The sequence below is a fragment of the Arachis duranensis genome, chromosome 1 (assembly GCF_000817695.3).
Source record: "Arachis duranensis cultivar V14167 chromosome 1, aradu.V14167.gnm2.J7QH, whole genome shotgun sequence".
NCBI classification, from domain to species: domain Eukaryota; kingdom Viridiplantae; phylum Streptophyta; class Magnoliopsida; order Fabales; family Fabaceae; genus Arachis; species Arachis duranensis.
In genome coordinates, this window is record NC_029772.3 from 60,079,568 (window position 1) to 60,089,810 (window position 10,243).

Here is a 10,243-nt window from a genome sequence, read left to right on the forward strand (position 1 = left end):
CGCTCATCTAATTAGAATTTGAGCTTCATGTACACTCGGATATCCTATTGCCTCTTGATTTTCTTTTTTGGCCTATTTCATTCATCTAGTTGCTTAAGGACAAGCAACAGTTTAAGTTTGGTGTTGTGATGAGCGGATATTTTATACGCTTTTTTGGGGTATTTTTATATAATTTTTAGTAGGATTTAGCCATTTTTTGTATATTTTTATTAGTTTTCATGCAAAAATTATATTTCTGGACTTCACTATGAGTTTGTGTGTTTTTCTATGATTTCAGGTATTTTCTGGCTGAAATTGAGGAACCTGAGCAAAAATCTGATTCAGAGGCTGAAAAAGGACAGCAGATGCTGTTAGATCCTGACCTCCCTGCAATCGAAGTAGATTTTCTAGAGCTACAAAACTCCAAATGGCGCGCTCCCAATTGCGTTGGAAAGTAGACATCCAGGGCTTTCCAGAAATATATAATAGTTTATACTTTGAGCGAGTTTTGATGACGTAAAATGGCGTCAAAATGCCAGCTCTCTGCCCTTTCTGGGCGTCAAAACGCCAGAACTGGCATAAAAGTTGGAGTTAAATGCTCAAACTGGCACCAAAGCTGGCATTTAACTCCAAGAATAGCCTATGCACGTGAAAGCTCCAATGCTCAGCCCAAGCACACACCAAGTGGGATCAGAAGTGGATTTCTGCACTACCTATCTTAGTTTACTCATTTTCTGTAAACCTAGGTTACTAGTTGAGTATAAAAACTACCTTTAGAGACTTATTTTGTACCTCATGACATTTTCACATTTTACATTGTATCTCTATGGCATGAGTCTCTAAATTCCATTGTCGGGGGGTGAGGAGCTCTACTGTGTCTCGATGGATTAATGCAATTACCACTGTTTTCTATTCAATCACGCTTGTTTCCATTCTAAGATATTCATTCACACTTAAACATAATGAATGTGATAATCCGTGACACCCATCACCATTCTCAATTTATGAACGCGTGCCTGACAACCACCTCCATTCTATTTTAGATTGAATGTGTATCTCTTGGGTTCCTGGTTCACGAATTTGAGTAACTCTCCTGACAACAGAGTGTTCGAACTTGTGCATCCAGAGTCTTCATAGTATAAGCTAGGATTCTTCGCGGCCATTCCTGAGATCCGGAAAGTCTAAACCTTGTCTGTGGTATTCCAAGTAGGATCTGGGAAGGGGATGAATGTGACGAGCTTCAAACTCGCGAGTGTTGGGCATAGTGACAGACGCAAAAGGATCACTGGATTATATTCCAACATGATCGAGAACCGACAGATGATAGCCGTGCGGTGACAGTGCACATGGACCATTTTCACTGAGAGGATGGGAAGTAGCCATTGATAATGGTGACACCCTACATACAGCTTGCCATGGAAGGAGCCTTGCGTGCGTGAAGAAGAAGACAGTAGGAAAGCAGAGATTCAGATGATAGAGCATCTCCAAAACTCCAACCTGTTCTCCATTATTGAATCACAAGTACCTTTTATTTCATGCTCTTTTATTACATTGCAAACAAAAACCCTTTTCATTATCAATCTCCTGACTAAGAGTTATAAGGTAACCATAGCTTACTTCAAGCCGACAATCTCCGTGGGATCGACCCTTACTCACGTAAGGTATTACTTGGACGACCCAGTGCACTTGCTGGTTAGTTGTGCGGAATTACAAGTGTGATTGCAATTTCGTGCACCAGTTATACAGAACCCCCAGACACCAACTCTAAGTTTAGTGTTGGGCAACCATTATCAAGCACTGAGAATAAAGGTACTAAGAAGAAAGTACCTAAAGGCTGGAGGGATAAGAAAATCCCACTGAAGGCCTCTCACTTGCATGAGTGATCTTCTCTGATAACCAAGTCATTCCACACGCTGTGAACAGGATCCTATCTCTAGAACATGTGGAACTTATCGATGAGAGCACAGGCAAGAAGTTCACTGTAAGGGTTGAAATTTTGAGCCCCTATCCATCTCTGTAAGGAGCAAACTTTATGCTAGTGACGTTAAAGAAGCGCTTGTTGGGAGGCAACCCATCAATAATTAATGTTTTCTTTTTTTAGTTTATTTAAGTTATTTCAGTTAACTTTCATATTTGTTTAAGTTTGTGACCATGTGTAGCAGTTTGAATAGAAATAGAAACACTCAGAGCCAAAAACAGAACACCCTGGAGTAGGTCATTTGCTGGCATTGAACGCCAGTGATAAACCACTATTTTATGGTTTATATTGTGTTTAATTGTGTGGTTTTATCATGATCTTTACCCACTTATTCATTAATTTAGCATGCATTTATATTTCCTTCATGAAATTATTACATGATTGAAAACTGCTTCCTAGAGACTTTTAATTATGCATTTTAATTCTCCTTTATTCCATTCGATGCCGTAATCTGTATGTTAAGTGTTTCATGCTTTATAGGGCATGAATGAGTTGGAGATTGGAAAGGAAGCTAGCAAAAATGGAAGGAACACGAGAAATTGAGGAGATAACCAGTGAGAAGTGACGCGGTCGCATGGCTCACGCGTTCGCGGGAAAGTGGAGAAATCGCAGTGACACGGCCACATGGCTCACGCGACCGCGCAGATTGGAAAAGCACAAGTGACGCAGAAGCGTGGACGACACGAACTCGTGGCAGGGAAAACGTGAATGACGCGTCCGCATGGATGTCGCGATCGCGTGACGTGCGCGATCTGCATAATCTGCAGAATTCGCTGGGGGCAATTTTGGACCCTATTTTGACCCAGTTTTCGGCCCAGAACAGCAGACTAGAGCCAGAGAACATGCAGAAACCAGGGACAACATTCATTCTACACAGTTTTAGTTTTAGATCTAGTTTTTACTCCTCCTCTAGGTTTTTCTCTCTACACATTCATAGTTCTTAAGATTTTATTTTTCTACCACTTTTTGCACTGGGATACTGAGAAGAAGTATTACCTCATCAGGACTTCGTCATTCTAGTTCGTTTTCTTTACTTGGCTTTACTTTTCCATGTCCTTTGCTTTGTTTAATTTTACCATTGGAGTATTTTTAGGATTATTTAATACAAGGATTACTTTTATTTTTAATTGGTTATTTTGATTTTTATTTACAATGTCTTTCTTTAATTCCTTTTCATATGTTATGAATTTTACATTCACAATGAGCGAGTAGTTCCCTAACTTGATGGGGAGTTGATTGAAAGGAACCCTTGAGTTGGAAAGCTTAAAAGAAAGATTGTAATTGGGTTTATTGTTGGATTGCCCTCTAGTCACTAACACCAATCCCTTTTAATTAAGTGGGTTGCAACTTATGAACGGACGTAGCATTCCAACTTGTTTGACTTTCCCTTACCTAGTAAGAGATAACTAAATAGGATAACCTTTAATTATCAATTAATCTAGAGAGTAATCCAACAATAATGGGGCTTCCAACTAATCAACTCCCAGTCAAGGCTTTTATTTACATTATTCAAATTCTCCAATTTAATTTCCTGTTTACTCAACACAAACCTTTTTGAAAACATCTGATTAATAAAATAGCACACTTTTCTGCAACTCGTTGGGAGACGACCTGGGATTCATACTCCTAGTATTTTAATTTTAAATTTCTGTGACACCTTTCTAAATTGATAAGTGGATTTCTGGCGAGTTAAGAACTATACTTACAACGTATATATTTTAATAATTTTTAATTCGCCAATTTCTGCCCGCATCAATTTTTGGCGCCGTTGCCGGGAAGTTGCAATAGAGTGCTAAAGTTATTAATTAGAATTTATTTATTTGCATTTTATTTTATTTTTGTTACTATGAGCTGCATGTTTCTTTCGTCAAATGACGCGTTCACTTCCTGATCCAAGCTTGCCAATATTCGATCCTAAAATTGAAATGACTATTTCACGAATAAGTAGCTAAGCATCGGTTAGTCCTCTCTGAGGGCGAATCTGAAACGTCAGTTGAGGAAGAAACCAGCCCCCGTTCTACTGATTCGGTTGATTTACGTGCAGGAGACATGGCAACTAGGAGAGTTACCATCTAGGAGGAAGGAGCCTCTGATTTTACAATGCAACCGTTTCAAGCGCATCACCCAGCAGTGGCTACAGATTTTGAAATAAAGACCGCACTGCTCAATTTGATGCCCAAGTTTCATGGCTTACCTGCTCAAGAGCCTATCAAGCACCTGAGAGATTTCCAGGTAGCCTGTTCTACTGTCAGGCGTGATGGTGCAGATGAAACTTCAATTTTGCTGAAAGCTTTCCCATTTTTTCTTGAGGGAAAAGCAAGAGAGTCGTACTACACTCAACCCCTAGCAAATGTATCCAACTGGGATACACTCAGAAAAGAATTTTTGGAAAAATTCTTTCCATCTGAAGTTACTGATAAACTGAGGAAATATATTTCCATGATTGTTCAGGATGACAACGAGACTCTCTTTGAATACTGGGAGCGCTTCAATAATCTTCTGGAAGCATGCCCCCACCACAGGATTGACAAGATAGTGTTACTCAGTCATATCACGCAGGGCATGAGGCCCCAAGATAAGACCACATTGAAAAGTGCTAGCAATGGGTCTATGAAGAAGTATAAGACCACTGATGAGGCATGCAATTGATCAGTGACTTAGCTGAATCTACTAGGAACCACAGGCAGAAACAAGGCCGTTCAAAAGCCGTTGCAGAAGTATCCTCTAGCAGAGAGACTGCTGCTCTAGCTCAGAGTATATGTGAAATGACCAACTTGCTGAAGCAGATGCAATTGAATCAACAACAAGTTCAGCAAGCTCAACTTCCTCCACCACAACAAAGCCAACAGTTAGTCCCACAGAGAATTTGCGGAGTCTGTGCTGATTATAGCCATTATACCGATGAATGCCAGCAGCTCCAAGAGGAAGACAACATGGTGGCATCCACTCATAATTTCTATGACCGCCCCAACCATGGGTACAATCAAGGTGGAAATCATAACCATGGATGGCAGGACAATTCTAACCAGAATTGCAGGGACAACAATAACAGAGAGACAGAGATAATCAGAGAAATCAGAGGTGGAATAATAATAACAACAGGCAGCAGAATCAACCTTAGAGAACACCTCACCTGAGGCAATTCCAAGGACCATAGAATACCCAATAGCAGATCTCTCAATTTACTCATCCTTCTTCATCTCCTAATGAAGAGTTACTACAATCTTTTGAGCGGAGACAACAGACCATGGAAAATAACATTATGAATAACATTAATGCCAGTCTGAATGGTCTAACCTCTACTTTGCAAGCTCTTGTTTCACAGATTGGATCAATGCAAAATTCCAGTAACCAACCTTCAAGTTCCACTAGAATCCCCTCTCAACCATTACCCAATCCAAAAGGGGGCATTAATGCCATCACCCTAAGGTCTGGAACCACACTACAGGAGAGCAATCAGGAGGAGCCAAGCCCACCAGAACACGCCTCAGCTGAAGAGGTACTAGAAATAGAAGATGTTGAAGAGGAAGAGGACATACAGGACATAGCTGAAAAAGAAGAAGCTCAACCACAGGAGGAAGCACCAAAAGGCGCAGACACTGCAGAAAACACCACTCCCATTCCATTTCCACAACTTGCAAGGAAACCCAGGAATCAGCTGGAACCCGATCCCAAAATGGTAGAAATATTCAAAAAGGTTGAGGTAAATGTTCCTCTTTTTGATGTTATTCAACAGGTACCTAAATATGCAAAGTTTCTAAAAGATTTATGTATACATAAAGACAAAATTAATGAATTAGAAACTATTCCTTTAGGTAGTTCCATATCTGCTTTAATGGGAGGATTACATGAAAAGTGTAGTGACCCAGGTCCTTGTATAGTTAGTTGTACTATTGGTGGTACAGTAATTTATGATTGCATGTGTGATTTAGGAGCATGCGTTAGTATAATGCCTTTGTCTATATATGATATTTTGAGGCTCCCTCCCTTAAAAAGGTCGGCAGCTCGTTTTGTGTTAGCAGATAAAAGCATTATTACAGTGGCTGGAGTTGCTGAAGATATTTTAGTGAACATTAAAGGGCTCACATTCCCCACTGATTTTTATATCTTGGAGATGCTCCATCATGACTCAGATAAGCCATCGTCAATCCTACTTGGAAGACCATTCCTGAAGACATCAAAATTCAAATTGGATGCTTTTTCAAGAACATACTCTTTTGAAATAGATGGCCGAATGGTAATCTTCAATCTGAATGGAGTCATAAACAACCCTCCAGAAGATTATTCTATCTTCCAGTGTGATGTCATAGATAAAACTGTAGCTAAAATTCACCAGGAAGAGTTGGAAGAAAGGTACACAGGACAAGGTCCAAGTGTGGGGACCCTCTTAACTAACAATAAGGGCACTTCGGCATTTTCATAAGCTCCAGACAATACAGAGCCGGCCCATGATCAGAAGTTAGAGTTGAAACCCCTCCCTCCACATCTCAAATATGCTTATCTTGAAGATGAGCAGAAGTTTCCAGTTATCATTGCAAGGGAACTCACTTCTCAACAAGAAGAGCAGTTACTTGATGTGCTGAGGAGGCATAAGAAGGCAATTGGGTGGATTTTGGCAGACATAGTAGGCATCAACCCTCAAGTATGTGAGCACAGAATATTTTTAGAAGAGGGAGCAAGACCTGTCCATCAACCCCAAAGAAGACTGAATCCCACTATCTTGGAAGTTGTCAAAAAGGAAGTGACCAGACTATTGGAAGCAGGTATCATTTATCCCATTTCAGACAGTGAATGGGTTAGCCCAGTGCAAGTGGTGCCCAAGAAGTCTGGAGTCACTACAGTGAAGAATGAGCATGGAGAGGTCATAGCAACCAGAGTACAGAACGCTTGGAGAGTCTGCATTGATTACAGGCGTCTCAACCAAGCCACCCGTAAGGATCACTACCCACTTCCATTCATTGATCAAATGCTGGATCGCCTGTCAGGTAAATCACATTATTGCTTCTTAGATGGTTACACAAGTTATTTCCAGATTCATATAGCTCCTGAGGATCAGGAAAATACCACTTTTACATGTCCTTTTGGGACTTATGCTTACAAGAGAATGCCCTTTGGCTTGTGCAATGCACCAGCTACTTTCCAGAGGTGCATGATGAGTCTTTTCTCTGATCTTATTGAGGACTGTATGGAGGTTTTTATGGACGATTTTAGCGTTTATGGTGATTCTTTTAGCCTTTGCTTAGATGGATTATCTAGAGTATTAGATAGATGTGTCAATACAAACCTTGTCTTAAATTTTGAAAAATGCCACTTTATGGTAAAACAAGGGATTGTACTAGGACATGTTGTATCTAATAATGGCATTTCTGTAGACCCAGCAAAGGTGAATGTTATTTCTAGTTTACCTTACCCCTCTTCTGTGAGGGAAGTCTGTTCGTTCCTTGGCCATGCAGGTTTTTGCAGGAGATTTATTAAGGACTTTAGTAAGGAAACACTTCCCTTATCTAGATTACTGCAGAAGGATATTGATTTCGAGTTCAGTGAGGATTGCAAACAAGCATTTGATAAGCTGAACACTGACCTGACTCAAGTTCCAATTGTGAGAGGACCAGACTAGAGCCAGCCGTTTGAAATCATGTGCGATGCTTCCAACCATGCAGTAGGAGCAGCGTTGGCTCAGCGTGAAGGTAAGGATCCTTTTGTTATTGCTTATGCGTCTAAGACTTTAGACATGCCCAGTCCAATTATACTACTACTGAGAAAGAGCTTCTTGCTATTGTTTTTGCTATGGATAATTCCGAGCTTATTTACTTGGTACTAGAGTAGTAGCGTATTCGAACCATGCATCTTTAAAGTATCTATTAGCTAAAAAGGAGTCCAAACCAAGGCTCATACGTTGGATATTGCTATTACAAGAATTTGATTTAGAAATAAAGGATAGGAGTGGTAACCAGAATCTAGTGGCAGACCACTTGAGTCGCCTTGAGCACATTAAGGATGATTCTACTCCTATAGATGATAATTTTCTATTTGATAACCTACAAGCAGTATCTGAGGTAGTCCCTTGGTACACACCTGTAGCTAATTATCTAGTTAGCTGCACATTTCCTCCAGAATTTTCTAAGCATCAAAGAGACAAGCTGAGAAGCGAGTCTAAATATTATATATGGGATGACCCATATTTATGGAGATGTGGCGATGATCAGGTAATTAGACGTTGTGTGCCTCAATCAGAATTCCAGTCCATTTTAGAGGCCTGTCACTCATCTGAGAGTGGAGGACATTTTGGCCCTCAAAGAACAGCTAGAAAGATCTTAGACTGTAGATTCTGGTGGTCTACTCTTTTTAGAGACGCTGCTGAGTTTTGTAAATCTTGTCTCCCATGCCAAAAATTTGGTAATATATCCAGGAGGGATGAGATGCCTCAACAAATTATGCTTTTCTGTGAAATTTTTTATGTTTGGGGCATTGACTTCATGGGTCCATTTCCAAATTCTAATGGTTATTTTTATATATTGTTAGCTGTGGATTACGTTTCCAAATGGGTGGAAGCAATTCCTACCCGCACTGATGATGCTAACACTGTTGTTTCCTTTGTGAGAAACCATATTATTTGCCACTTTAGATCACCACGAGCAATCGTGAGCGATCAAGGCACCCATTTTTGTAACAGGAGACTAACAGGGTTAATGAAGAAGCATGGGATAATTCATAAGGTTGCAACAGCATACCATCCTCAGACCAATGGGCAAGCCGAGGTGTCAAACAGAGAGATAAAGCGTATCTTGCAGAAGATAGTCAAACCTCATAAAAAAGACTGGAGCACCAGGCTACAAAATGCACTATGGGCATATAGGACAGCATATAAAACACCAATTGGGATGAGTCCTTTCCGCTTAGTTTATGGAAAAGCTTGTCATCTCCCAGTTGAAGTAGAGCACAGAGCCTTTTGGGCAGTCAAGGAGTGCAACATGGGAATTGAGAAAGCTGGAGCTGAAAGGAAGTTGCAACTGCAAGAACTGGAGAGCCTTCGCCTAGAAGCTTTTGAGAACTCAAGAATATACAAGGAGAAGATGAAGGCTGTACATGATCAGCACATCAAGAGAAAAGAGTTCCAACCTGGGGATTTAGTTCTCCTTTACAAATCTCGACTGAGGCTCATGCCAGGTAAGTTGAGATCAAGATGGGAAGGTCCATACAGAGTAGAGAAGGCCGGACCATACAGAGTTTATCACCTAAGCCATCCTTCAAGCTCTGAACTTATCAAAGTTAATGGACAACGTCTGAAGCTGTACCATGGTGAGAAGATGCAGAAAAACAAAGAGCTTGAGATCTTCCTCTTGGAAGATCCCCACATAGCGGAAGATTGAGCTAGTGGAGCGTCCAACTTACGGACGTTAAAGAAAAGTGCTAGGTGAGAGACAACCCACCATGGTATGATCGTTCTTTTCTTTATTTTCAGTTTTTCCTATTCAATAACTCTTCTCTTTATCAGTACTTTCGTGCATCTGCATTTACATACTTTTATTTCTCTATAAAAAAAATGTCACGCGACGCGACCGCATCAGCGACGCGTCCGCGTCGAAAGGAGAGGGGAGAAAATAAAAATGAACAGAGAGTCACGCTGGAACGTGGCTGGAGGCGTGCCAATGGCACACATCGTCCCACGCGACCGCGTCGCTGACGCGTCCGTGTCACATGGGAATAATGGCCTCCCCCGCGACCACGTGCCCCACGCGGCTGCGTGCCCTGATTTTCGACGTAAAAAGGGTGCACAACGAATTATTGTGCGAGAGTGGTGCTGGATTGGTGCTGGACGCACAATCCCTATCACGCAACCGCGTCGCCGATGCGTCCGCGTCATTCCTTTCTGAAGTCCACTCACGCGATCGCATGCCCCACGCGATCGCGTCACCCCAAATTTGGCAAATATATAAATTTGAACAGAGAGTTGTGCAGGCGCGAGGCTGCACTCGCGCCAGAAGCATAACATGGGTCATGCGACCGCGTGACTGACACGACCGCGTCAACTGAATTAAAGCGCAATCACGCGAACGCGTGCCCCACGCGGCCGCGTCGCTTGCGCCACACAGCTCAACCTAAATTGCCAAAATATCTTATCTTTCTCTTTTCCAAATCCTAATTTTTCTTTTCCCTCCTTATTTCTTCCTTCTTCCTTCTTCCTTCTATCTCACCATTCACTCTCTCTCTCTCACCTCCATTAACAAGGTTTTATTTTCTTCTTCCCTCCTTCCTTTTCTATCATTCTTCTTATTTTATATGTTA

The 10,243-nt window shown here is 41.3% G+C and overlaps 1 non-coding gene across 1 annotated transcript; it reads right to left on the reverse strand.

Annotated features, from left to right (window-relative positions):
- Positions 1-4,375: 4,375 nt before the first annotated feature.
- On the reverse strand, positions 4,376-4,482 carry LOC127743218 (small nucleolar RNA R71). The gene has a single exon (XR_008004588.1). It is a non-coding gene; the product is annotated as a small nucleolar RNA R71 (small nucleolar RNA).
- Between the last annotated feature and the right edge of the window lie 5,761 nt (positions 4,483-10,243).